This window comes from Clavelina lepadiformis, chromosome 3, assembly GCF_947623445.1.
Source record: "Clavelina lepadiformis chromosome 3, kaClaLepa1.1, whole genome shotgun sequence".
NCBI lineage: Eukaryota > Metazoa > Chordata > Ascidiacea > Aplousobranchia > Clavelinidae > Clavelina > Clavelina lepadiformis.
In genome coordinates, this window is record NC_135242.1 from 11,786,074 (window position 1) to 11,798,967 (window position 12,894).

Consider the following 12,894-nt stretch of genomic DNA (forward strand, 5'->3'; position numbering starts at 1 on the left):
TATAGTGCAAATTTTTTAGTTAAGTTCTTTTAACGATAACAGACAAACCTTTCATTGGTTAACTGTTATACTTTTATTATTTACTTATTAGACTCTAATAAACATTTTGAGACCAGTTAAAACTTTTTGCAATGTGAATTGCACATTTGGCACCATATAGTTCACAAAGCACTTATTAGGACCTATATAACTAATGTATAATGCAAATTTTTTAGTTAAGTTCTTTTAACGATGACAGACAAATTTTTCATTGGTTAACTGTTATACTTTTATTATTTACTTATTAGACTCTAATAAACATTTTAAGACCCGTTAGAACTTTTTGCAATGTGAATTGCACATTTGGCACCATATAGTTCACAAGGTACTTTTCAGGACCTATATAACTAATGTATAGTGCAAATTTTTTAGTTAAGTTCTTTTAACGATAACAGACAAACCTTTTATTGGTTAACTGTTATACTTTTATTATTTACTTATTAGACTCTAATAAACATTTAGAGACCCGTTAGTACTTTTTGCAATGTGAATTGCACATTTGGCACCATATAGTTCACAAAGCCATTTTTAGGACCTATATAACTAATGTATAGTGCAAATTTTTTAGTTAAGTTCTTTTAACGATAACAGACAAACCTTTTATTGGTTAACTGTTATACTTTTATTATTTACTTATTAGACTCTAATAAACATTTTGAGACCCGTTAGAACTTTTTGCAATGTGAATTGCACATTTGGCACCATATAGTTCACAAGGCACTTTTTAGGACCTATATAACTAATGTATAGTGCAAATTTTTTAGTTAAGTTCTTTTAACGATAACAGACAAACCTTTCATTGGTTAACTGTTATACTTTTATTATTTACTTATTAGACTCTAATAAACATTTTGAGACCAGTTAGAACTTTTTGCAATGTGAATTGCACATTTGGCACCATATTGTTCACAAGGTACTTTTTAGGACCTATATAACTAATGTATAGTGCAAATTTTTTAGTTAAGTTCTTTTAACAATAACAGACAAACCTTTCATTGGTTAACTGTTATACTTTTATTATTTACTTATTAGACTCTAATAAACATTTTGAGACCAGTTAGAAGTTTTTGCAATGTGAATTGCACATTTGGCACCATATTGTTCACAAGGTACTTTTTAGGACCTATATAACTAATGTATAGTGCAAATATTTTAGTTAAGTTCTTTTAACGATAACAGACAAAGCTTTTATTGGTTAACTGTTATACTTTTATTATTTACTTATTAGACTCTAATAAACATTTTGAGACCCGTTAGAACTTTTTGCAATGTGAATTGCACATTTGACACCATATAGTTCACAAGGTACTTTTCAGGACCTATATAACTAATGTATAGTGCAAATTTTTTAGTTAAGTTCTTTTAACGATAACAGACAAACCTTTCATTGGTTAACTGTTATACTTTTATTATTTACTTATTAGACTCTAATAAACATTTTGAGACCAGTTAGAACTTTTTGCAATGTTAATTGCACATTTGGCACCATATTGTTCACAAAATACTTTTTAGGACCTATATAACTAATGTATAGTGCAAATTTTTTAGTTAAGTTCTTTTAACGATAACAGACAAACCTTTCATTGGTTAACTGTTATACTTTTATTATTTACTTATTAGACTCTAATAAACATTTTGAGACCCGTTAAAACTTTTTGCAATGTGAATTGCACATTTGGCACCATATAGTTCACAAAGCACTTTTTAGGACCTATATAACTAATGTATAGTGCAAATTTTTTAGTTAAGTTCTTTTAACGATAACAGACAAACTTTTTATTGGTTAACTGTTATACTTTTATTATTTACTTATTAGACTCTAATAAACATTTTGAGACCCGTTAGAACTTTTTGCAATGTGAATTGCACATTTGGCACCATATAGTTCACAAAGCACTTTTTAGGACCTATGTAACTAATGTATAGTGCAAATTTTTTAGTTAAGTTCTTTTAACTATAACAGACAAACCTTTCATTGGTTAACTGTTATACTTTTATTATTTACTTATTAGACTCTAATAAACATTTTAAGACCCGTTAGAACTTTTTGCAATGTGAATTGCACATTTGGCACCATATAGTTCACAAGGCACTTTTTAGGACCTATATAACTAATGTATAGTGCAAATTTTTTGGTTAAGTTCTTTTAACGATAACAGACAAAGCTTTTATTGGTTAACTGTTATACTTTTATTATTTACTTATTAGACTCTAATAAACATTTTGAGACCCGTTAGAACTTTTTGCAATGTGAATTGCACATTTGGCACCATATAGTTCACAAGGTACTTTTTAGGACCTATATAACTAATGTATAGTGCAAATTTTTTAGTTAAGTTCTTTTAACGATAACAGACAAACCTTTTATTGGTTAACTGTTATACTTTTATTATTTACTTATTAGACTCTAATAAACATTTAGAGACCCGTTAGAAATTTTTGCAATGTGAATTGCACATTTGGCACCATATAGTTCACAAGGCACTTTTTAGGACCTATATAACTAATGTATAGTGCAAATTTTTTAGTTAAGTTCTTTTAACGATAACAGACAAACCTTTCATTGGTTAACTGTTATACTTTTATTATTTACTTATTAGACTCTAATAAACATTTTGAGACCAGTTAGAACTTTTTGCAATGTGAATTGCACATTTGGCACCATATTGTTCACAAGGTACTTTTTAGGACCTATATAACTAATGTATAGTGCAAATTTTTTAGTTAAGTTCTTTTAACGATAACAGACAAACCTTTCATTGGTTAACTGTTATACTTTTATTATTTACTTATTAGACTCTAATAAACATTTTGAGACCCGTTAGAACTTTTTGCAATGTGAATTGCACATTTGGCACCATATAGTTCACAAAGCACTTTTTAGGACCTATATAACTAGTGTATAGTGCAAATTTTTTAGTTAAGTTCTTTTAACGATAACAGACAAAGCTTTCATTGGTTAACTGTTATACTTTTATTATTTACTTATTAGACTCTAATAAACATTTTGAGACCCGTTAGAACTTTTTGCAATGTGAATTGCACATTTGGCACCATATAGTTCACAAGGTACTTTTTAGGACCTATATAACTAATGTATAGTGCAAATTTTTTAGTTAAGTTCTTTTAACGATAACAGACAAAGCTTTTATTGGTTAACTGTTATACTTTTATTATTTACTTATTAGACTCTAATAAACATTTTGAGACCCGTTAGAACTTTTTGCAATGTGAATTGCACATTTGACACCATATAGTTCACAAGGTACTTTTCAGGACCTATATAACTAATGTATAGTGCAAATTTTTTAGTTAAGTTCTTTTAACGATAACAGACAAACCTTTCATTGGTTAACTGTTATACTTTTATTATTTACTTATTAGACTCTAATAAACATTTTGAGACCAGTTAGAACTTTTTGCAATGTGAATTGCACATTTGGCACCATATTGTTCACAAAATACTTTTTAGGACCTATATAACTAATGTATAGTGCAAATTTTTTAGTTAAGTTCTTTTAACGATGACAGACAAATTTTTCATTGGTTAACTGTTATACTTTTATTATTTACTTATTAGACTCTAATAAACATTTTAAGACCCGTTAGAACTTTTTGCAATGTGAATTGCACATTTGGCAACATATTGTTCACAAAGTACTTTTTAGGGCCTATGTAACTAATGTATAGTGCAAATTTTTTAGTTAAGTTCTTTTAACAATAACAGACAAACCTTTCATTGGTTAACTGTTATACTTTTATTATTTACTTATTAGACTCTAATAAACATTTTAAGACCCGTTAGAACTTTTTGCAATGTGAATTGCACATTTGGCACCATATAGTTCACAAGGCACTTTTTAGGACCTATATAACTAATGTATAGTGCAAATTTTTAGTTAAGTTCTTTTAACGATAACAGACAAAGCTTTTATTGGTTAACTGTTATACTTTTATTATTTACTTATTAGACTCTAATAAACATTTAGAGACCCGTTAGAACTTTTTGCAATGTGAATTGCACATTTGGCACCATATAGTTCACAAAGCACTTTTTAGGACCTATATAACTAATGTATAGTGCAAATTTTTTAGTTAAGTTCTTTCAACGATAACAGACAAAGCTTTCATTGGTTAACTGTTATACTTTTATTATTTACTTATTAGACTCTAATAAACATTTTGAGACCCGTTAGAACTTTTTGCAATGTGAATTGCACATTTGGCACCATATAGTTCACAAGGTACTTTTCAGGACCTATATAACTAATGTATAGTGCAAATTTTTTAGTTAAGTTCTTTTAACGATAACAGACAAAGCTTTTATTGGTTAACTGTTATACTTTTATTATTTACTTATTAGACTCTAATAAACATTTAGAGACCCGTTAGAACTTTTTGCAATGTGAATTGCACATTTGGCACCATATAGTTCACAAGGCACTTTTTAGGAACTATATAACTAATGTATAGTGCAAATTTTTTAGTTAAGTTCTTTTAACGATAACAGACAAACCTTTCATTGGTTAACTGTTATACTTTTATTATTTACTTATTAGACTCTAATAAACATTTAGAGACCCGTTAGAACTTTTTGCAATGTGAATTGCACATTTGGCACCATATAGTTCACAAAGCACTTTTTAGGACCTATATAACTAATGTATAGTGCAAATTTTTTAGTTAAGTTCTTTTAACGATAACAGATAAACCTTTCATTGGTTAACTGTTATACTTTTATTATTTACTTATTAGACTCTAATAAACATTTTAAGACTCGTTAGAACTTTTTGCAATGTGAATTGCACATTTGGCACCATATAGTTCACAAGGTACTTTTCAGGACCTATATAACTAATGTATAGTGCAAATTTTTTAGTTAAGTTCTTTTAACGATAACAGACAAACCTTTTATTGGTTAACTGTTATACTTTTATTATTTACTTATTAGACTCTAATAAACATTTAGAGACCCGTTAGTACTTTTTGCAATGTGAATTGCACATTTGGCACCATATAGTTCACAAAGCCATTTTTAGGACCTATATAACTAATGTATAGTGCAAATTTTTTAGTTAAGTTCTTTTAACGATAACAGACAAACCTTTTATTGGTTAACTGTTATACTTTTATTATTTACTTATTAGACTCTAATAAACATTTTGAGACCAGTTAGAACTTTTTGCAATGTGAATTGCACATTTGGCACCATATTGTTCACAAGGTACTTTTTAGGACCTATATAACTAATGTATAGTGCAAATTTTTTAGTTAAGTTCTTTTAACAATAACAGACAAACCTTTCATTGGTTAACTGTTATACTTTTATTATTTACTTATTAGACTCTAATAAACATTTTGAGACCAGTTAGAAGTTTTTGCAATGTGAATTGCACATTTGGCACCATATTGTTCACAAGGTACTTTTTAGGACCTATATAACTAATGTATAGTGCAAATTTTTTAGTTAAGTTCTTTTAACGATAACAGACAAAGCTTTTATTGGTTAACTGTTATACTTTTATTATTTACTTATTAGACTCTAATAAACATTTTGAGACCCGTTAGAACTTTTTGCAATGTGAATTGCACATTTGACACCATATAGTTCACAAGGTACTTTTCAGGACCTATATAACTAATGTATAGTGCAAATTTTTTAGTTAAGTTCTTTTAACGATAACAGACAAACCTTTCATTGGTTAACTGTTATACTTTTATTATTTACTTATTAGACTCTAATAAACATTTTGAGACCAGTTAGAACTTTTTGCAATGTTAATTGCACATTTGGCACCATATTGTTCACAAAATACTTTTTAGGACCTATATAACTAATGTATAGTGCAAATTTTTTAGTTAAGTTCTTTTAACGATAACAGACAAACCTTTCATTGGTTAACTGTTATACTTTTATTATTTACTTATTAGACTCTAATAAACATTTTGAGACCCGTTAAAACTTTTTGCAATGTGAATTGCACATTTGGCACCATATAGTTCACAAAGCACTTTTTAGGACCTATATAACTAATGTATAGTGCAAATTTTTTAGTTAAGTTCTTTTAACGATAACAGACAAACTTTTTATTGGTTAACTGTTATACTTTTATTATTTACTTATTAGACTCTAATAAACATTTTGAGACCCGTTAGAACTTTTTGCAATGTGAATTGCACATTTGGCACCATATAGTTCACAAAGCACTTTTTAGGACCTATGTAACTAATGTATAGTGCAAATTTTTTAGTTAAGTTCTTTTAACTATAACAGACAAACCTTTCATTGGTTAACTGTTATACTTTTATTATTTACTTATTAGACTCTAATAAACATTTTAAGACCCGTTAGAACTTTTTGCAATGTGAATTGCACATTTGGCACCATATAGTTCACAAGGCACTTTTTAGGACCTATATAACTAATGTATAGTGCAAATTTTTTGGTTAAGTTCTTTTAACGATAACAGACAAAGCTTTTATTGGTTAACTGTTATACTTTTATTATTTACTTATTAGACTCTAATAAACATTTTGAGACCCGTTAGAACTTTTTGCAATGTGAATTGCACATTTGGCACCATATAGTTCACAAGGTACTTTTTAGGACCTATATAACTAATGTATAGTGCAAATTTTTTAGTTAAGTTCTTTTAACGATAACAGACAAACCTTTTATTGGTTAACTGTTATACTTTTATTATTTACTTATTAGACTCTAATAAACATTTAGAGACCCGTTAGAAATTTTTGCAATGTGAATTGCACATTTGGCACCATATAGTTCACAAGGCACTTTTTAGGACCTATATAACTAATGTATAGTGCAAATTTTTTAGTTAAGTTCTTTTAACGATAACAGACAAACCTTTCATTGGTTAACTGTTATACTTTTATTATTTACTTATTAGACTCTAATAAACATTTTGAGACCAGTTAGAACTTTTTGCAATGTGAATTGCACATTTGGCACCATATTGTTCACAAGGTACTTTTTAGGACCTATATAACTAATGTATAGTGCAAATTTTTTAGTTAAGTTCTTTTAACGATAACAGACAAACCTTTCATTGGTTAACTGTTATACTTTTATTATTTACTTATTAGACTCTAATAAACATTTTGAGACCCGTTAGAACTTTTTGCAATGTGAATTGCACATTTGGCACCATATAGTTCACAAAGCACTTTTTAGGACCTATATAACTAGTGTATAGTGCAAATTTTTTAGTTAAGTTCTTTTAACGATAACAGACAAAGCTTTCATTGGTTAACTGTTATACTTTTATTATTTACTTATTAGACTCTAATAAACATTTTGAGACCCGTTAGAACTTTTTGCAATGTGAATTGCACATTTGGCACCATATAGTTCACAAGGTACTTTTTAGGACCTATATAACTAATGTATAGTGCAAATTTTTTAGTTAAGTTCTTTTAACGATAACAGACAAAGCTTTTATTGGTTAACTGTTATACTTTTATTATTTACTTATTAGACTCTAATAAACATTTTGAGACCCGTTAGAACTTTTTGCAATGTGAATTGCACATTTGACACCATATAGTTCACAAGGTACTTTTCAGGACCTATATAACTAATGTATAGTGCAAATTTTTTAGTTAAGTTCTTTTAACGATAACAGACAAACCTTTCATTGGTTAACTGTTATACTTTTATTATTTACTTATTAGACTCTAATAAACATTTTGAGACCAGTTAGAACTTTTTGCAATGTGAATTGCACATTTGGCACCATATTGTTCACAAAATACTTTTTAGGACCTATATAACTAATGTATAGTGCAAATTTTTTAGTTAAGTTCTTTTAACGATGACAGACAAATTTTTCATTGGTTAACTGTTATACTTTTATTATTTACTTATTAGACTCTAATAAACATTTTAAGACCCGTTAGAACTTTTTGCAATGTGAATTGCACATTTGGCAACATATTGTTCACAAAGTACTTTTTAGGGCCTATGTAACTAATGTATAGTGCAAATTTTTTAGTTAAGTTCTTTTAACAATAACAGACAAACCTTTCATTGGTTAACTGTTATACTTTTATTATTTACTTATTAGACTCTAATAAACATTTTAAGACCCGTTAGAACTTTTTGCAATGTGAATTGCACATTTGGCACCATATAGTTCACAAGGCACTTTTTAGGACCTATATAACTAATGTATAGTGCAAATTTTTAGTTAAGTTCTTTTAACGATAACAGACAAAGCTTTTATTGGTTAACTGTTATACTTTTATTATTTACTTATTAGACTCTAATAAACATTTAGAGACCCGTTAGAACTTTTTGCAATGTGAATTGCACATTTGGCACCATATAGTTCACAAAGCACTTTTTAGGACCTATATAACTAATGTATAGTGCAAATTTTTTAGTTAAGTTCTTTCAACGATAACAGACAAAGCTTTCATTGGTTAACTGTTATACTTTTATTATTTACTTATTAGACTCTAATAAACATTTTGAGACCCGTTAGAACTTTTTGCAATGTGAATTGCACATTTGGCACCATATAGTTCACAAGGTACTTTTCAGGACCTATATAACTAATGTATAGTGCAAATTTTTTAGTTAAGTTCTTTTAACGATAACAGACAAAGCTTTTATTGGTTAACTGTTATACTTTTATTATTTACTTATTAGACTCTAATAAACATTTAGAGACCCGTTAGAACTTTTTGCAATGTGAATTGCACATTTGGCACCATATAGTTCACAAGGCACTTTTTAGGAACTATATAACTAATGTATAGTGCAAATTTTTTAGTTAAGTTCTTTTAACGATAACAGACAAACCTTTCATTGGTTAACTGTTATACTTTTATTATTTACTTATTAGACTCTAATAAACATTTAGAGACCCGTTAGAACTTTTTGCAATGTGAATTGCACATTTGGCACCATATAGTTCACAAAGCACTTTTTAGGACCTATATAACTAATGTATAGTGCAAATTTTTTAGTTAAGTTCTTTTAACGATAACAGATAAACCTTTCATTGGTTAACTGTTATACTTTTATTATTTACTTATTAGACTCTAATAAACATTTTAAGACTCGTTAGAACTTTTTGCAATGTGAATTGCACATTTGGCACCATATAGTTCACAAGGTACTTTTCAGGACCTATATAACTAATGTATAGTGCAAATTTTTTAGTTAAGTTCTTTTAACGATAACAGACAAACCTTTTATTGGTTAACTGTTATACTTTTATTATTTACTTATTAGACTCTAATAAACATTTAGAGACCCGTTAGTACTTTTTGCAATGTGAATTGCACATTTGGCACCATATAGTTCACAAAGCCATTTTTAGGACCTATATAACTAATGTATAGTGCAAATTTTTTAGTTAAGTTCTTTTAACGATAACAGACAAAGCTTTTATTGGTTAACTGTTATACTTTTATTATTTACTTATTAGACTCTAATAAACATTTTGAGACCAGTTAGAACTTTTTGCAATGTGAATTGCACATTTGGCACCATATTGTTCACAAGGTACTTTTTAGGACCTATATAACTAATGTATAGTGCAAATTTTTTAGTTAAGTTCTTTTAACAATAACAGACAAACCTTTCATTGGTTAACTGTTATACTTTTATTATTTACTTATTAGACTCTAATAAACATTTTGAGACCAGTTAGAAGTTTTTGCAATGTGAATTGCACATTTGGCACCATATTGTTCACAAGGTACTTTTTAGGACCTATATAACTAATGTATAGTGCAAATTTTTTAGTTAAGTTCTTTTAACGATAACAGACAAAGCTTTTATTGGTTAACTGTTATACTTTTATTATTTACTTATTAGACTCTAATAAACATTTTGAGACCCGTTAGAACTTTTTGCAATGTGAATTGCACATTTGACACCATATAGTTCACAAGGTACTTTTCAGGACCTATATAACTAATGTATAGTGCAAATTTTTTAGTTAAGTTCTTTTAACGATAACAGACAAACCTTTCATTGGTTAACTGTTATACTTTTATTATTTACTTATTAGACTCTAATAAACATTTTGAGACCAGTTAGAACTTTTTGCAATGTTAATTGCACATTTGGCACCATATTGTTCACAAAATACTTTTTAGGACCTATATAACTAATGTATAGTGCAAATTTTTTAGTTAAGTTCTTTTAACGATAACAGACAAACCTTTCATTGGTTAACTGTTATACTTTTATTATTTACTTATTAGACTCTAATAAACATTTTGAGACCCGTTAAAACTTTTTGCAATGTGAATTGCACATTTGGCACCATATAGTTCACAAAGCACTTTTTAGGACCTATATAACTAATGTATAGTGCAAATTTTTTAGTTAAGTTCTTTTAACGATAACAGACAAACTTTTTATTGGTTAACTGTTATACTTTTATTATTTACTTATTAGACTCTAATAAACATTTTGAGACCCGTTAGAACTTTTTGCAATGTGAATTGCACATTTGGCACCATATAGTTCACAAAGCACTTTTTAGGACCTATGTAACTAATGTATAGTGCAAATTTTTTAGTTAAGTTCTTTTAACTATAACAGACAAACCTTTCATTGGTTAACTGTTATACTTTTATTATTTACTTATTAGACTCTAATAAACATTTTAAGACCCGTTAGAACTTTTTGCAATGTGAATTGCACATTTGGCACCATATAGTTCACAAGGCACTTTTTAGGACCTATATAACTAATGTATAGTGCAAATTTTTTGGTTAAGTTCTTTTAACGATAACAGACAAAGCTTTTATTGGTTAACTGTTATACTTTTATTATTTACTTATTAGACTCTAATAAACATTTTGAGACCCGTTAGAACTTTTTGCAATGTGAATTGCACATTTGGCACCATATAGTTCACAAGGTACTTTTTAGGACCTATATAACTAATGTATAGTGCAAATTTTTTAGTTAAGTTCTTTTAACGATAACAGACAAACCTTTTATTGGTTAACTGTTATACTTTTATTATTTACTTATTAGACTCTAATAAACATTTAGAGACCCGTTAGAAATTTTTGCAATGTGAATTGCACATTTGGCACCATATAGTTCACAAGGCACTTTTTAGGACCTATATAACTAATGTATAATGCAAATTTTTTAGTTAAGTTCTTTTAACGATAACAGACAAACCTTTCATTGGTTAACTGTTATACTTTTATTATTTACTTATTAGACTCTAATAAACATTTTGAGACTAGTTAGAACTTTTTGCAATGTGAATTGCACATTTGGCACCATATTGTTCACAAGGTACTTTTTAGGACCTATATAACTAATGTATAGTGCAAATTTTTTAGTTAAGTTCTTTTAACGATAACAGACAAACCTTTCATTGGTTAACTGTTATACTTTTATTATTTACTTATTAGACTCTAATAAACATTTTGAGACCCGTTAGAACTTTTTGCAATGTGAATTGCACATTTGGCACCATATAGTTCACAAAGCACTTTTTAGGACCTATATAACTAGTGTATAGTGCAAATTTTTTAGTTAAGTTCTTTTAACGATAACAGACAAAGCTTTCATTGGTTAACTGTTATACTTTTATTATTTACTTATTAGACTCTAATAAACATTTTGAGACCCGTTAGAACTTTTTGCAATGTGAATTGCACATTTGGCACCATATAGTTCACAAGGTACTTTTTAGGACCTATATAACTAATGTATAGTGCAAATTTTTTAGTTAAGTTCTTTTAACGATAACAGACAAAGCTTTTATTGGTTAACTGTTATACTTTTATTATTTACTTATTAGACTCTAATAAACATTTTGAGACCCGTTAGAACTTTTTGCAATGTGAATTGCACATTTGACACCATATAGTTCACAAGGTACTTTTCAGGACCTATATAACTAATGTATAGTGCAAATTTTTTAGTTAAGTTCTTTTAACGATAACAGACAAACCTTTCATTGGTTAACTGTTATACTTTTATTATTTACTTATTAGACTCTAATAAACATTTTGAGACCAGTTAGAACTTTTTGCAATGTGAATTGCACATTTGGCACCATATTGTTCACAAAATACTTTTTAGGACCTATATAACTAATGTATAGTGCAAATTTTTTAGTTAAGTTCTTTTAACGATGACAGACAAATTTTTCATTGGTTAACTGTTATACTTTTATTATTTACTTATTAGACTCTAATAAACATTTTAAGACCCGTTAGAACTTTTTGCAATGTGAATTGCACATTTGGCAACATATTGTTCACAAAGTACTTTTTAGGACCTATGTAACTAATGTATAGTGCAAATTTTTTAGTTAAGTTCTTTTAACAATAACAGACAAACCTTTCATTGGTTAACTGTTATACTTTTATTATTTACTTATTAGACTCTAATAAACATTTTAAGACCCGTTAGAATTTTTTGCAATGTGAATTGCACATTTGGCACCATATAGTTCACAAGGCACTTTTTAGGACCTATATAACTAATGTATAGTGCAAATTTTTAGTTAAGTTCTTTTAACGATAACAGACAAAGCTTTTATTGGTTAACTGTTATACTTTTATTATTTACTTATTAGACTCTAATAAACATTTAGAGACCCGTTAGAACTTTTTGCAATGTGAATTGCACATTTGGCACCATATAGTTCACAAAGCACTTTTTAGGACCTATATAACTAATGTATAGTGCAAATTTTTTAGTTAAGTTCTTTCAACGATAACAGACAAAGCTTTCATTGGTTAACTGTTATACTTTTATTATTTACTTATTAGACTCTAATAAACATTTTGAGACCCGTTAGAACTTTTTGCAATGTGAATTGCACATTTGGCACCATA